Source organism: Caretta caretta, chromosome 26, assembly GCF_965140235.1.
Source record: "Caretta caretta isolate rCarCar2 chromosome 26, rCarCar1.hap1, whole genome shotgun sequence".
Classification (NCBI taxonomy): domain Eukaryota; kingdom Metazoa; phylum Chordata; order Testudines; family Cheloniidae; genus Caretta; species Caretta caretta.
The window spans coordinates 1310194-1326373 of record NC_134231.1 but is presented as its reverse complement, the minus strand read 5'-3'; the positions used below and the strand labels follow the sequence as shown (position 1 = coordinate 1326373).

The 16180-nt window shown below is 37.6% G+C and overlaps 1 protein-coding gene and 1 long non-coding RNA gene across 9 annotated transcripts in view; one reads left to right on the top strand and one right to left on the bottom strand.

Moving 5' to 3' along the window:
- The window catches only part of IDO1 (indoleamine 2,3-dioxygenase 1), a 65211-nt gene that overhangs the window by 29024 nt on the left and 20007 nt on the right, over positions 1 to 16180 (top strand). For 3 of the 8 annotated variants that reach the window (XM_048829347.2, XM_048829351.2, XM_048829344.2), the window contains exon 1: positions 14707 to 14956. The exons of 2 other annotated variants lie outside the window; for them this stretch is intronic. The gene's annotated coding sequence lies outside the window, so the exon portion shown is untranslated. Of the gene's footprint in view, positions 1 to 14706; positions 14957 to 16180 lie in introns of those variants that run through there. 3 more of the 8 variants (XM_048829349.2, XM_048829345.2, XM_048829346.2) reach the window with 2 other exon arrangements.
- The window catches only part of LOC125626421 (uncharacterized), a 170085-nt gene continuing 163468 nt past the window's right edge, over positions 9564 to 16180 (bottom strand). Inside the window, exons 4-5 of the long non-coding RNA XR_012666153.1 lie at positions 12955 to 14267; positions 9564 to 11246 (exon numbers count right to left, since the gene is read on the bottom strand). This is a non-coding gene — a long non-coding RNA (uncharacterized LOC125626421). The remainder of the gene's footprint in view (positions 11247 to 12954; positions 14268 to 16180) is intronic.

Here is a 16180-nt window from a genome sequence, read left to right as displayed (position 1 = left end):
TAACCAGTGTTAAAGTTTAAAAGGAAAAAAGTTTCATAACTTAACTGCCTAAATAGGTCGGTCTAAACTAAAATATAACCTGGTGTTTAGAACACGTTTAGTAGACTTTTCCAACTTAACCACACTGTACACTAAACTATGTAAGTTAATTAATTCTACCTTTTTATTTCCATTTATAGTGTACATTGAGATGTATACCATGAGACTTAGACACTGAACTGTACACTTTTGTATATAGTGTATAGCTTTGTCTACCAAGGTTTAAAGGGTTGGAGTACTCAGCATGTACTCTGCACTGTATTTGGGTACTTAAACACTAAAGACATTAGAGCAAGTCTACAACCTTAAAGTGTACAGTTAGTCTGTTAAAGAGTTTAGAGTACTTTACTCAATGCTGATAATTCAACAGTGTACTCTAAGGTTGTAGACTTGCTCTAATCTTTTACACAATGTTACTAATTGTTCAGTAGTATACTAGTGTTTTACTGAATCTAGCAAGCTGTAGCTCACAAAAGCTTAGGCTCAAATTGGTTAGTCTGTATTTGCAAAAAGGAAAGGAGGACTTGTAGCACCTGAGACTAACACAGCTGCTACTCATAATTTGGACTCTAATGTATGGGAGAATCTTACTGAGATGTAGACTGAGTAAATAGAACTTTAAATCACTAAAGTCAATCTCTGTACAGAATCCTCTGATTGAAAGCACTAACTTTGACATTGAGACTAAAGTGTTTCGAGACTAGATCTAGTGTGGTTTTGTTGGAAAAGTGTAAACAAGTAAATAAGACTGAAACTATAGATATGGCTTACGATGTTTAAGACTAAAATTAACACAGACAACTAACTTTTATATGGTTTAATCCAACAAATGGTCTGACATAATATAAAGCATTGATAGTTTAATTACAACTTTCAAACACACATTCAACCTTGAGTTTGTTGAGTTACTTGTGCTGTGTTTATAAGCAAAATAAAGTATGAAGTACTATAAACTTGGAAAGAACAGCAACAGACTAAGAGTGCAGTGTTATGAATTTAAGTACTAACCTTCAAGTGACACAATCTGTACTTTACACGTTAAATAGGAAACTAACTGTTTAAGTATTGTTTGTTTTTATTAGTGTATGTACATTAAATGGATGTTAAATGACAGCCTGTACATGTAATTGGATACACAACAATTTCAATACATTATACTTCTTCAGTTTCATGTATAACAGTTTCAAGTGATGTAAAAGTTTACAGATTTAGTTTAGTTAAACTACAACTTTCCCCATCATGGTTTACTATACATAAGGTGTACACTAGTTTTACTTTTACTTAAGTAAGGTGTACACAATAAGTTGTGACACTGAAGTTTCAACTTCATCTATAAAGTTTCAACATATTACATGACAAATGTCAAACTAAAGGTGACTTAACCCTAAATGTTGCTGCTTAACAAGTTGCACTTCAAAGTTTGTATAGTTAGTCAAGTTACTGTTCACATAAGTGTTCATAAAACATTTTGTAGATTTAAACAAAGTTCACCGGTACCTTATGGTTGGTTGGTTTACGTACAGATACTATACAAGGAAAAGTTTGTTCACCAGTAACACTAGTTAAATGTGTACTTTGGGGTTTGAGGTAAACAAAGTTTGTGAATGTTAACTAGTGTTACTGGTGAACAAACTTTTCCTTGTATAGTATCTGTATGTAAACTAACCAACCAACAAAATTTTAACACTGTACACAGGTACTCTTCTTTAGTGTTCACAAAACATTTTGTAGATGTAAACAACATTCACAATGTGTAAACAAATTAGTTAACACTTTAAGTTTACTCTACAAGGAAATTAACAAAGTGAGTTAAACATTTTCTAAGTACAACTCTAAACTTTTGAGTTTATTCGAATTAAGTACACGTTAAAGTGTTAAGTGTAACATAAGTGAGTTAAAAGTGTTTGTATAATCTGATCTGACTCAACTTTACTCTAAATTTATCATGTAGAGTAAAACAGTTACTTCCTTTTCAGTACTTCTTGACTGTTTTTTAAAGTTAGATTGAGTAAGTGGAACATTTCAAACATGTAATTACGCCTGAACAAGCTTTATAAACTCAGTTACTGTTGTCTCTAAATGGTAAGTAGAACTGGTTGTTCTTTAAACTTAGTTGAACAATAAGTGGAACATGAAATGTACTGAAAAGTTAAATGTCAAACAGTAATTTTTTCCAAACAGACACCTTAGATTACACTGTACTTCACTCACATCTGTATTAATTTAATAACTTAACTGAATTTAAGTTTTAACTTTTTCCATATGTCTGAGTAACAGTTGTCACTAAGGAGAAGATTGTTTACAACATTATTTACAATTAAATGTCAAGGTTCCTTCCCCACTCAATTACAGACGTAAAGCAAAAAAGTTCACTCTGTTTCACAGCCAAATTAAAGTATAAGCTATTACTGTAAACAACTTAAATTTGAGCAACATTACTATAAGTAAAGTGCTCAACAAAACATTCACCTCTAGGGTATTCAAGCAATTACTGTAAAGCACTGACATGGGAACCTGCACAAATGGCCCCCTAAGCTTATTCTTACCAGCTTAGGTTAAAGGACAAGGCAAACTTTGTGCCTTGGGAAGTTTAATACGCTTGGTAGTGGCAGCATACGGTTCAACAAAACTGCGGGATATTTTGGAGGGAAGACCTCTCCGAGCGGGCTCATTTCCTAAGCCCTACAGCCCCCTTTCCTGAGGAAGGCTTGATTAAGATCCTCACCAATTTGTACAGGCAAACACAGACCCAAACCCTTGGATCTTAAAGATTTGTAGGTTACCTGACTGTTTATACAGAGGTGATTCTTCATTTAACCTTTTCTCGTCACCATCCTTACAGGGTAAGCTACATCTTAACCTACAAAAAGACACAAAACAGGAGTATACATTCCATTGAGCACAGCTTATTTTTATCAGCCACTTTAGCTAGATTTCCTTTTGGTTACTTACAGTCTCAGAACTTCTGTTAGTGTCTGTCTGCATTCCTGATCTGTTCCCAGCAACAGTGTCACACCTGGAGAGGGGGAAGCAAAGGATCTTGTCTCAATGGTTCTGGCCAGGAGGGATTGTATAGTGCTATAAAAAGTTTGGTGTTAGCACATTGGTTATTAGTATGAACTGTACTCTTCAAACTTTAGTCCATGGTTTAAAATGTACACACGTATGTAAACCATAAGTATACAGAAAGTAACTAGTCTGTCTTTACACTGGTTGTATGTTAGTGTTTATACTGTAAACTGTAAAGTAAGGTTTGCTTTTAACAAACTGTACAGGACATTAAGTATAGGTTGTACATTTCATAATGTTTAAGTATGTACTAAACATTACAGTGTACAACTACTTGTACATAGTAAGTATACTAAAACTTAGTAATGTTTAGTTGAGTGTGGAGTGACCTTTTCACATTCAGGTAGTAAATGTTCACATTACTAGTAAATTATCAGTCACTTGTTACAAAACTAAAGTTGGTAAGTAACAAATTTACTAAAGTACAAGTGCACTTTAGGTTAAAACCTAAACACAAGCATAAAATAGTAAAACCAACTCTAGGGCACTTTTGGTTAAATTTGTATGTAGTACTAATTTGTCCAAGAAATGTGTTAACCTAAACTTAACATAAAGTGTAGGTTTGGAGTTCAGTAGTTGAACTAGTGTAATGTCATGTTTGTGGTTTACATGTGCAGTTGTTTCAATAAAGCGTAGAACAGACTTTACTAACCAGTGAACTTCGTTTAGTGAACTGTACACAATGCTACCACAAACTGAAACTACTTAGGTCACTAGACAACAGTACAGTAAGATGTTCAAATTTAATGCAAATGACAACTAAACTTTAGTCTTTGTACATATAAAGTATAAACCTACTTCTACAGTTACATTAACTGTGTGTTTAAACTACCAACACACAAAGTACCATCTACTTTTGTTTAGTTAGTGAACATGAACAATCAACGTCAGACTAAAAGAGAGACTACTTTAAACCCAGAAACAAGCTTTAATGTTCACGTAGAATACTGAACTCAAGCTTCTGTTAGTCTGAACATGTTGAATAAAAACAGACCGAGTTTGTACTTCATGAACAAGTTTAGTCAACTTAGTTGACTAACCAGTTCCAACTCAAAGGCCAGTAAAAACTTGTACTGTTTGTTTGAGACTTAGAACACTTAACGTAAAAGTCTGGAAGTAGTTTTAGTTTTCACAACAACTACTTTGTTTAAATGGTGACCCTAGTTTTGTTTGTGTAAAAAGAAAACCGTCCTAAAACTACTCAGGAAGTACTTTAAATAGTAACGCTTTAACACACACAAATGTTTAAAGTGAACTAGACATAACTGTAAAGCATAACCTGTAGTTAGAACATTCCACTAGAGAACAACGTTTGAACTTAAACTTCAACAACAGGTTTGCTTAAACTTAGGGTTGATGGTTTACTTTGTTCAACAACTAATGTCAACCAAACTGAAGTGAACTAAACCAACAGTAAAGTGTTAAGTAAGATGTCAAGTTGTTTTTGTTGAGTACACTTACTAACTACAAACCAAGAATAAAGTACAAAGTACTCTGTGGTTTACTTGCCATCAGTTTACTTAGTATTCTTTGATTAAAGCTGTTCAAACTAAACTAAGTGTATACTAAGTAAAGTATACACATGACACTTGACACTTTAACTTAACTTGTAACCTGTAAACACACAAGTTAAGTTAATGTAGTTTAAACTGTTAGAATATTTATAACTACATAAACTTACTATGTTTATGTAAACTGTCCAAATACTGTACCTTGAATATTCAATGTTCTGATTACTGTTTATGTTCTGATTAAACTAGCACATATAAACTTGTAGAAAGTTTAGTGTAGTGTACACATGTTCTGATATTAGTTTAAAGTAACTTTAAAGGTTATTGTTTATATACTAGGGTAAACTACTGTATTATCTGCTGGAGATTAATTACTTTAAACTAGATTAGAGCAAACTAGATCCTGACAGATTTTGTAAACAATTTGTAGCTTAAATTTTGTAATGTCATTTCTAAAACTAGACCTTTATAACAACATTAAATGGATCTCTGCAGAGATCCAATCAGTTAGTGTTTGAGTTTAGGTATTAGGTTTGAAATTATCTAGATACTGACAACTGCTTGATTGTTTCCAAACCTAAGTGCTTTCAGACTTCAAAATCTGCGTACACTTCAACATTAATCATTGTAGAATAAGTTTTGAATGACTAGACATGTCTGTGTGCTTCATGTTTCAATCTAGGTCTAACTGACAGATTTATCCTAAACTTAGTAGTAATCAGTTTGTATTGATCTCTAGAAAATTAATGTAAAATGTTAATCTAAACTCCTAGTTTGTTCATAAAGATTTGAGATGTAAACTTTATTTTGAACATTTGTTACTGGTGTTAGTTTGTACATGTACAATGTAGAAGGTTGACTAGTTATACATTGAGTACAAACTGAGGACTTTATAGTATAATTAAAAACTGTTTTGACTGTAAACAGCTAAGGTTTTCAACTTGATTTTAGTTTTCCATTTAGAAAAACTAAAATCAGTTTAGCTCTGTATAATCTAGTTTTTATAATCATTGGATCTTTATACAAACTAAGAGCTAAAAACATGCTTAAACTGTAGATGTGTATAATCTAGTTAACTCATTAAAGATCCAATCATTTCATGTAATCTATAAAAACTAGTTTGTAGATGATTTAAGTTTAAGCATATGCTTAATTTACCCTAACAAACAGCTAACAGCTCTTGCTTGTTTAAGTAGGGTAAATATACACAAGTTTACATTTTAGTTTTAGGTAAAGAGTTCTAGTAACGTAAAAGTGTATTACAGTTTCAGAGTTTGATATCAATCATTTGATATCAAACTCTGTAAGGTTCATGCTTTGGAGTATAAACTACAAACTCTGTAAACTTACAAAACAATTCAGTACTGTAAAACTGCTTACAATTGGAAATCTTTATAAATTTGTTTTGTAGCATTACATTGATTTGTAACTAGTTTAACTGCAACTAGATTTAAACATCACTGTAGGTAAAAGTTCAGCTCTAAATTTGATTTTAGTAGTTTTCCTCGAGTTGAATATTCAACTAAACAAATCTTAGATCATTTTAACACTATGTAAACTACAAATGTTTTCTGGAGGAAGTCTTGTTTCAAAGTTAAAGGGAAACTGTGTTTAATACAAAACTTAAACTTATAACAATCTGGTTATGAAATACAACAAACATCTTAGAAACAAACTCTCAAACATCAAGTTTAAAATCTCTTAATTTAAGTGACATCTACAGACAGTATAGAAACTCCTTGTTTAAACCTATAAAATAGTCTTGTTTAATAACCAGGAAACTTTGTTTCAGTTAACATTAATCAGTTTAAATTTGTTTGTACATTCATATGTTTTTAGTGTACAAAACATGTAAGTAGAAGGCTGAGTACAGAAATCTGTATTAACATTTCATTAGTGTTTTGTTCATTCAATGGAGTTTATTCACATACAGGAGTTCAGTGTTTTTGTACACTATACAGATTGAGAGTAGTTTGAGCCAGAACACTCATTGTTTGAGAATAATGGTTTGATTTGGCTGTAACATTCATGATCTATGCCAAAACTTATCAACAGTAGATTATTAACTTTTAATGTATGTCAGATGGAGATTACTGTTTTTTAGAGGCGAGATAAGGTATTGATTGATCTATAGAGACAAACTTAGCACATGGGATCTTTTATAACCCAACTCTCACTACTGACCACTTTGAAAAGCATCTGCTGTTTGTTTTCAATAAATATGGTATAGTTTGCCTTCTCACACTACATAGTCAGTCACACAACATTCTGCAGATTAGTTACCAGTCTGACTTGGAAGGTGAGGCATGCTCAAACTGGCCATTAGATGAGCTACAACAAAGACCCTTGTATCTATCAGATAAGATGAGAGACTTTAGCCTTCGATATTTTCTATCTTTTTCTTAGACATGTGTGTGAAAGAGGAATGCATGCATCAGGAAAAGTGAAAGCCTTCACAAACAAACAATCTCTCACAGAAACCTTCAAAAAGGTATACAGAATACATAGAGAAATGTTGAGGGCCTGAAGCCCCAATTTATTTGAGTGTCTGAGTAAGACAAAACCTAACAAACAGTTATAGGAAACCTGTGTACTACTTAGGATTGTGTCTTGTGAATTAAGTAACTGTTTTGCTAAAACAAAGATTCTGACTATATAAGACTTATCCTACAAAATGTCTATAGTTAATAATAAGTTGTATGGATTATTTGTTTGATTACTGTTAAAAGGGTGACCATAAAGATTGTTCTGGTTGGTCCCTGCCTTAAAGTTGGTAGCTCCTACAAAAAGAAAACTAATCTTGTGCTGTACTTTGTGACAAAAGATATTAGTATCAACTTTATAGTAGTTTTGTACATGTACAAAACACAAACCCTTAAATTACTACTGGATGATCAGTTCAACTGATTAGGATTCTACTTTCTAACAAATACTTGAATTTGAAGTAAATTGATTCAATCAACTTGTTTGTTTTGAGAAATACAGTTGGTACTGACCCAAACTCAAATGTTTACAATTAACTTACTCAAACTTTAATCTACTCTGGAATCAGAGTGTAAAGTAAGGATTTAAGATTACTACTTATCAATTTGGATGAGGTGTAGATGGAAAGACATCAAAAGGTATGGGTAATATGAGATGACTGAAGATGATAATCACAGTTTAGTATTAAATTTAAATCTGAACAGACTAGAGAGATTACATCCAGATGTTGATGAGATTCAGTGTACCTGTACACTCTTTTTAATCTAGAAGTGAGAGATCCAGTTTATCATAAGAACACTAAAGTTTTTGATCCCTATAAAGTGACTAAATGTTTGCTTAATTCCAAATTTAAGTGATCAATAACTGTCAGATATGTTAGACAGTTTTTAAAAACTGTCTATAGTTAAATATTCAGCTTGACTTAGAGTCACAGTTTTTAAGTTGAGTCACTAACTCTCTTATAAAACCTTTGACCCGATTATTACTGAGACATGGATATATCCATCTTCAGAAGACTGATGAGACTGGATAAGATTAATGCACAGGACTCAAAGATTGTCTAGATGTTCTTGTAGTTGATATCATTAAAGTGCACTATAGTTTGAGTTCAGCCAAATTCAAACTCTTATGAACAGTTTGTTCCCTATGTCATCTGAATTTCTATAATCACTGTCCATAGATTCTGATGATTTGTTTTGTTTTAGTTTGCTTTGTTCTTTGGAAAACATTCCAAGAGTTAGTTTTCACACAATTAACAAACATCCTAGATTCTCTAGAAAAACACTGTCCACAGATTCTGATGACTATTAGATCCTGATGTTAATGTGGTGACTGTTGCCCAAATACATATTTGGTAACATCCTTTATTCTATCAGTATTTAATCATGTGTTAAAAGGTGCCACTGGACTCAGTTAACTACTGGTAAACTACTGGAAGTAAAGCAAAATAAGGGTATTGATCCAATAAGCTTTTGTGGGTAAAAGTTAAACACATAAACCACTTCTTCAGATGCAGTGTTACAACAACAACAGTCTCAAATTTGTTTAACAATCTCACACATCAGAGTTTGATAAAGTTGAGGATTGGTGATCTCCATATCAATCTTGTTACAAATGCTGAATATCCTGAACAATACAAAGCACCTCAAACTCAGACTATATAGATCTGTGAGGTACAAATAGTTGATCTAACAATCAACATGTTAATTGTTCAAAAGTTCAACAAACTTTTAATCTTAGTTTTGAACAACAACTGACAAGATATCAATCAAACTCATTGATTGATTCTTTCCTTGAGACAAAACTAAGTAGGGTGATCTAGTTGTAATATTACCTGATGTTTTAACAGTTTTCAGTAAGATCCTAGAATGTTAATATAAAACAAGATTATCAGATAAAATAAACAAACATAAAACAAGTTTTAGTTACCTGGATTTACTGTTAAATATAGCACTCAAACTCATCCAAGAATGATGTAAAGATCAGAGTGAGATTAGACATGTTTGAGATCACACTTGAGAGCTAAGGTTTTTCTCATCTAAATCTCAGAAACAAACATATCAACCAGTTAATCAATCAGTTGTGATGCAGACTTCAACACTTTAATTTCTAATTTCTCAGTTACACTGAAACACTCGAACATCTCCAACCATTTCAGAATATTCTGAAAACTGATTAAATTTAAATGAAACACCCACATGAATAAGGTTGAACAACCCTGATATGAACTAACAAAACAGTTTTAAACGTTTAATGTTAGTGTTTAAGATTTGGTTTCAGACTGAGGTAGTAGAAATTTAACATATTATAATCCTCTAAAGTATTAAACATCCTTGTGAAAAAGTGTGTGTTAGATTTTATTACACCGTTTCTCGTTCTTTTGATAACTACACTGCATTTAGAGGAACTAAGATCCAAGTAGTCTGTTACAAACATTTGAACAGAAAGTGTGGTAATCTGTATATTTATGAACTAAATAAATACAATATTTATTTCACGGCAGAACAAGTTTTAATCCATAATTGAGATCTGTTAGAAATTAAAACAAACCATTTCATAACACTTGTAGATGCCAAACACCATTCATAAACAAGCATGTGCTACATGCAAGCTTGTAAATTTATCTTCAAACTAATTGTGGATCTCTCTCTACACATTATCTAACAGATGTGCAAAGTAACCACATGGAAAATGTGTGTTGTTTGTAGAGAGAGATTCTCTACAAATAATCTTGTGTGTTTAGACATACAAAAAAAAGTCAAGCACTTTGAGGAATGAATATTCCCAAGTCAAGCACTTATTGGTATATTTAGTCATAATGAGATATACAGGAAAAGTCAATGAACTTCATGTCTTTGGTACATGTCAAGCACATCAGACGTACACATATATAGCACTCAGCAGCACCCAATGCCTGTCCATGCGAGTGGCAAACATTCATATGTTTTTAAAATGTATGTGAGTTATACAGATCAATCCAGTGGACAGATCTGGCTGCTTGCAGATGCTAACGCACACAAATAGTTTGAACGCATATTTAGTCGCACCCTATCATACATAAGGTGCACAAAAGTGCACGCAGAACACCATTGCATACATACACATTTGTGATTGTACGGTCGACGAACATTTTCTCATCTGATCACGCATTCAAGCTCTCAAAGAATACACATACATAAACTCAGTCAGCAGCCTGCAGCATCCGGTAACCATACCCCCATAGAGACTTTTTCTAAATGCAGGACACACCCTACAGTAACATGCACCATGGAACTTCCAGTGCAAGGGGGCACAATTAAACACAAAGTGGGGTAATCGACATCTACTTCTGTTGCATTCTTTGCAGCAGCAGCTTGTGGTGCAGACTGTCAGAGTATACTGTCAGACACATTTACTGTTAGGAACAAGCACTAGTTTGAGATGAGTATAACGACAAACAGTCACAATACAGGGGGTGAAGAACGGAACCGTGACTGCATGTGTGTGGGTATGGCCTTTGTGCTGTGAAACTCAGCAGATTCTTTGTTTAGTGCACCAGGAGTACGGAACGGAACGATCGCGATGGGGAGGCCCCCGCCGCACTCGCAACTGAAAAGAAAAACAACAGCCCGCAAAAGAAGAGCAGTGGTGGTGCAAGCTCTTGGTAGACTGAAATTTCGTGCACATGTTTCTCATCCCTCAATAAGCAAAGTAAGGCCAAAAACCCACACAGCCTCGGAGCGTACCTTAAATCCTTGGGAAATATAGCTCCGATCAGAACCTTGTGCCCTTTGACAGAGTCATACTGCCTCTGTGCCTAGAACCTGCTTATGATGTGGTGATCTTCCACCACATTCTTGCCCTTCTTGAGATGCACATGGGCCTGGCTTTGCTAGAAAAGATTAAATTCCATCCTGTACAAATTGCTGTTTATTGTGAATTGGACCCAGCTCCTTTAATTCCATTACCGTGCCTTATGGCACGTTTACTCAACCGGCACGCGAAGAAGTGACCAAGTTACGAGTCGTCACTGTGGTACACATGTGCTCCATCCACCCAGGACTGGAAATTCCTCCTCCTTTGGAATGGAATCCTCCTATTACTATGTCTTTTCCTCATCTACCATTTGCGGACGCTATATTTCTTCTTCCACTCAACATTTACCTGTAAAATATGGAATTAATTAGCTACATATGTTAGACTTTAGTTTAAGCAAAAACTGATATAGTTAGGGGGAAGAAACCTCCCCTCTCCCCTGACACAAGGCCCTTATCCCAACAGGGCCAGGTGTCAAACCTTGCCTCCCCTTCCCCATGGATCTTCCCAGTGAGTACCCCTTGTGACAGGATCCCCAGGATGCAGCCTGGGACTGTGGGACCGCTGTGCCCCCTTAACTCACAAGCAAAGCACTGAGAAAGACAGCCCAGGCTAGAGACAAGCAGCAAGCCCCTCGAGGCGCTCAGCACAACCGCATGTGGAGCCCCGCACCCTGCTAGATCGCATGAATGCTCCCATAGCCGCTTACTTATGCGTCACACGGAGAAAAGATACTTTGCTCAGGTTTGCATACTCTGGAATGACATCACATTCAGTAAATCATATCCATCTTGCAGAAAGATAATATTCCTATGGGTGAGGCCCCCGCTATTTTCAGAACTCTCTCACAAAGTAACATATCTAGTATATGAGCCAACTTGTATGTCTGTAATTTGACTATTTGTTGTACCTGAAGTGTTAGAATATATGTGATTGTAACTTCAGATACAGAATGAAAAAGCCAGACAGCGTTAATGGCCGATCACCAAGAGACAAGGTCTTTTACAGTGGGCCTACAGAGGCATGTGACCATGTCACCCGCTACTGGAACCCATCTTGCATTCTGTACTTAGCCTCTTGTGGAAAACAAACAGGTGGGACTCGTGGAGGGGGGGTCTGTTTCCTAATGTAAATCCCATTTCAGGGTGGGGAATGAGGTAATCCAGGTCATCAGTTCTCCCGTGACCTGACCCAAGATGAAAGTTGCTGGAACCAGGTTGGAAGGGTAAGAAAGAACTGAAAACAAAGTCTGAACTGGGGGAAGTCTGAAGAAGATCACATGCAAGTTCCCACCCTGAATATGGTTCTAAAAAACCAGTTAGCAGACAGAGCAAGCCAACTCATTTTCTTAGAAAAAGGCAATTTAAAACAGATTATTTCTGCCCTATAAGAAAGTGTATTAAGCTTAACAACACACCTTACTTTACTAATACAAATAGAAATCACATGTAAATTACAGTCCAGGTTAAATTTCTCCTCACAGGGGGCAGTGGGAGTGAAGTTGTGCGGACCCTCTTCTGCATTGAGGGAAGAGGTGAATTTCATATACATTGTCGGTTTGTACTCTGAGGGGGTAGGCAGGGAGAGGGGAGAGCAGCACGCCCTTTAAGCTGAGCCTTCCCAGAGCAGATGTCTGGCACTCAGACAGAGCCACACCCAGCTGCACAGTGTGCTTGGCTGGAAAACACTGGGGAGCCTACCCCAGCACCACTGGGTAAAAGACTAATCCGCCAGCCTGGGTCCCCTCACGGTGGCCTCCTGGCACCCCAGGGGACGTCCGAGGGGGGGCCAGCCTGTCACAATCTTTACTACAAAAGATCAGTACCAAAGTTCTTTTACCGGTGTGTTTACTGTTTGCGTGTTTATATGTTCTTTTAACCGTTTGCCTGAAGTAAGTATGTGGTAGTCTAAACTCTCAAGCACCATTAGACTGGGCAACATCTAGTTTAACCCCGTCTTAGATGCACTTAGATTTCAAATTAAGCAAAAAGTCAGTTTTTCTCACACCCTCCCCCCCCCGTATTGCAGTCCTTTGGCCCCGGTTGAAGGGACAAACCTGTGTTTTGGCTCCGCTGTTGGAGTCTTCGGTCTTCTTCGGAGCATCTGTCTTGCTTGCAGCAGAGGGGGGCGGGAGAAAGGCCCAGCATGTGGCCATTGTGTTGTGTTCTCCAAGCGTGTGGACTGAGGGTATAAAACAGAAGTCCAGGCATGTCTTGGGGGCATTGCTGAGTAAGTCCCCAGGCAAGGTTGAGCAATTCCCCTGGGGATATTCACAACAATTATCAAGGTAGGGAAATACATGTGCGTTACAGCTGGCTCCTCAAGAGCCAGTCCCACCAAGAACACATGGCAACGAGCACCCTGCTGAGCCTGCGCCAGTCCTTGGGGCCTCAGTGTCACTCTAGTGTGCGTCCGGTAAGCTAACAGTGTTCTTTGGAGCAGCTCTGGACTGGACCATGGACAAACCATACTTACTGCCGGACAGGTTTCTACCCTTGAGGAACCTCAGTGTCCAAAGCCATCTCAGCCCTCAAACAATAGTTTGTTCCTTCCCGATGCTGTTGGGTCAATTAGTGGCATGCACCCACGTGACCCCATTTGCCAAACCGATCTGAACCAGGGTTGAACACGTCGCAGGTGCAGTCTCTATCCCAGACAGGGATTCCATAGAGAAGAAAGCCTCCGTTTCAGTTTGGCACAGCTTCCTCCTCCACACGGGGCAAGGGCTCAGTCCCCAAGGGCACAAACTGCCTCAGTGGCATCGCTTTCAGAGGTTGCTGCCCTCTAAATACCAAGCAAACGTGGAATTCCATCCACACGTTCACAAGACATTACGCCGTGGGTCCAACGCTTCTCTGCCGAGGCATCCTTTGGAGCAATGGTTCTACAAGCAGCAATCCCGTCGGCATCCTTACTGAGGAAGAGATAGCGAGTTCTGCTAGTCACCCACACTGGAATATACAGTAAGGAAAGAACTGGAGTTCTTTCAGTGCTCGTCCCTATGTAAAGTTCCCCTTCTTGGAGTGCTGGTCGCTCTGCGTATTCCTGCATGGGTATGCGTGCCCGAGACAAGAAGTCTCGCAAGCGGCGTCCGTTGGTCCATGCTTGCGCCCTGTCCAGTCCGTGCCCCCTCACGCTCTGCACTGAGTTGATCTGCCCCACTCCTGGTAAGCCCTGTCTCTATCACAAATCTTGCCAAGATCTGAAGCAGAAGAGAAGGAGGGCAGCTTGTGAAATACTGAGAGAGGCCATACATCTCAAAGAGCTCCAGTTACGGTAAGGTAGGGAAGTTACTCAAAGGGTGTCCTGCTTTGTCCAATTCAGAATAAATTCCTTTTTTTAGCATCACAGCATTGCTGCTAGCAGAACCTGCATGTGTAGAGAAGTGGGCAAAAGTTAAAATATATCAGCTGATCTTTGAGAAGAGGGGGGAAAACAATTGTTGTATCAGACCTAAAAGAGATGGGCAGGGATTATTCACGAGTAGTGAAGGACTGAAATCACAAAAATCCCCCTGCAACCACAAAGCCAGTTCTTAGATTAAAACAAACATCCAGCACGTGACATTCCTTATGAAACATACTGGGGCTGCTTTAACAGCAGTTCCTAAGAGGAAAAGCTATTACCTCTACAAATGCAAAAGAAAGCACAGAAAATACTACTTTGATTTAGTTCCCGTACATAGGCGGGGCATGCAGACTCCCAACTGGAAAGGCCTGTTCAGTGGGGGTAGTAAGTTAAAGTTTAACCACCAATGACAAATCCCTTTGCTGATGTCAAAGAAGTGCAGGCACCCCCCATGCTAGAAGAAGCTGATCCGATAAGGCTGAACAACTCAGGAGGAGACATTCCAGCGCAATCTACATGGCTTCAGCTGCGCATATGGCTCACTGTAATGGTAAAGGGGCTAACAAAGAAAAAAAAAGTGATAACCCTACTGCTCACCTTCACCTTACTGAAGAGAAAAACAAGTGGGGAGAGAACTTGGTAAAATCTGGGTCACTAGAACGAGCAACAAGGTATGGAAACCGCAGCTCTTCCCCCCACCCTCCGAACAGGTATGTTATATTCTCTGTACCTGGGGCAAAGCGCCATGGAGCTGTGGTTTTGTCCCTGGAACGGTCTGTACTTGGTTATCTGCTGAATTCTTCACAGCAAACCAGGCAGGGACCTATGTAATCAGGTTAAAAGGAGACCCCCACCCCCTGTCTGTCTCAGGTACTGTTGTCCAGCAGTGCATGGTCATTCCTACAATAACTGTAGGAGCAGGAGACGCTTTGAGAGATTGGGGGGGGGGGGGGGGGAAGGGCAGACACACATGTATGTGCATAATTCATAGATTCCAAGGCCAGAAGGGACCATTGTGATCATGTAGTCTCATCTCCTGTATAACATTGGCTGTAGAATGTCCCCAGAACAATTCCTTATGCCAGATTAAATCTCAAAAATCAAGAGTGGACATTAAAACTTGCCGGTGATGGAGAATCCGTCACCACACCACTTGATAAATTGTTGCAGCGGTGAATTACCCTCACTGTTACAAATTTACACCTTTTTTCCAGGCTGCATTTATCTCAATTCAACTTCCAGCCATTACTAGATGGAACAAATATTTATTTGTTTGGGCCTATACATCAATCTATGGGCTCGTCAAAGTTACAACGCCATCCAAAGGTATAACAGTACAAAGGCGTTTAATATTAACATTGGACAGTGATTGGGTTAACAACAAAATTTGGTGTTTGTTACTCAAAGAGGCAAACTGTATACCACTGAGACCTCAGTCTAATGGCATGTTAGCTTGCTTTTTATTTACTGAGCACCATTTTAATAATTACCGGTACTTACCTTCTGTTTTCCCTTCTTAACCATCTACAAACTACCTAAACTAAGGAAACTAAGGATTGTTAGAGAAGATAATGTTTTAAATGCTTGAGTCTTATTTTTATAAGTTTCAAGGAAAACCCTCATCTTTGACAGATTTTTTCCCCCCACCAAAGTAACAACTGTTCGTTGTGTTGGGCTAAAAACCACACTTCTCTTGTACAAGGTATTAGAGCTGTTGGAACTGTCCTTTGTATAAAATGTTCTTGCTGCTGATGCTGCTAAAGAAAACACTGGGAGCTTATGTTCAGCTGATTATCTTGGGAAGCAGTGACTAAGCACAAAAAGGGGGAGTTGTGGTGGATAAAGTCCCCCACTCTGTAAGTATGGCCTACATCCATAGACATGGTAAGCTGAGCTCAAGCAAACACTTGGACATGTGTACATCAATTTGGCCA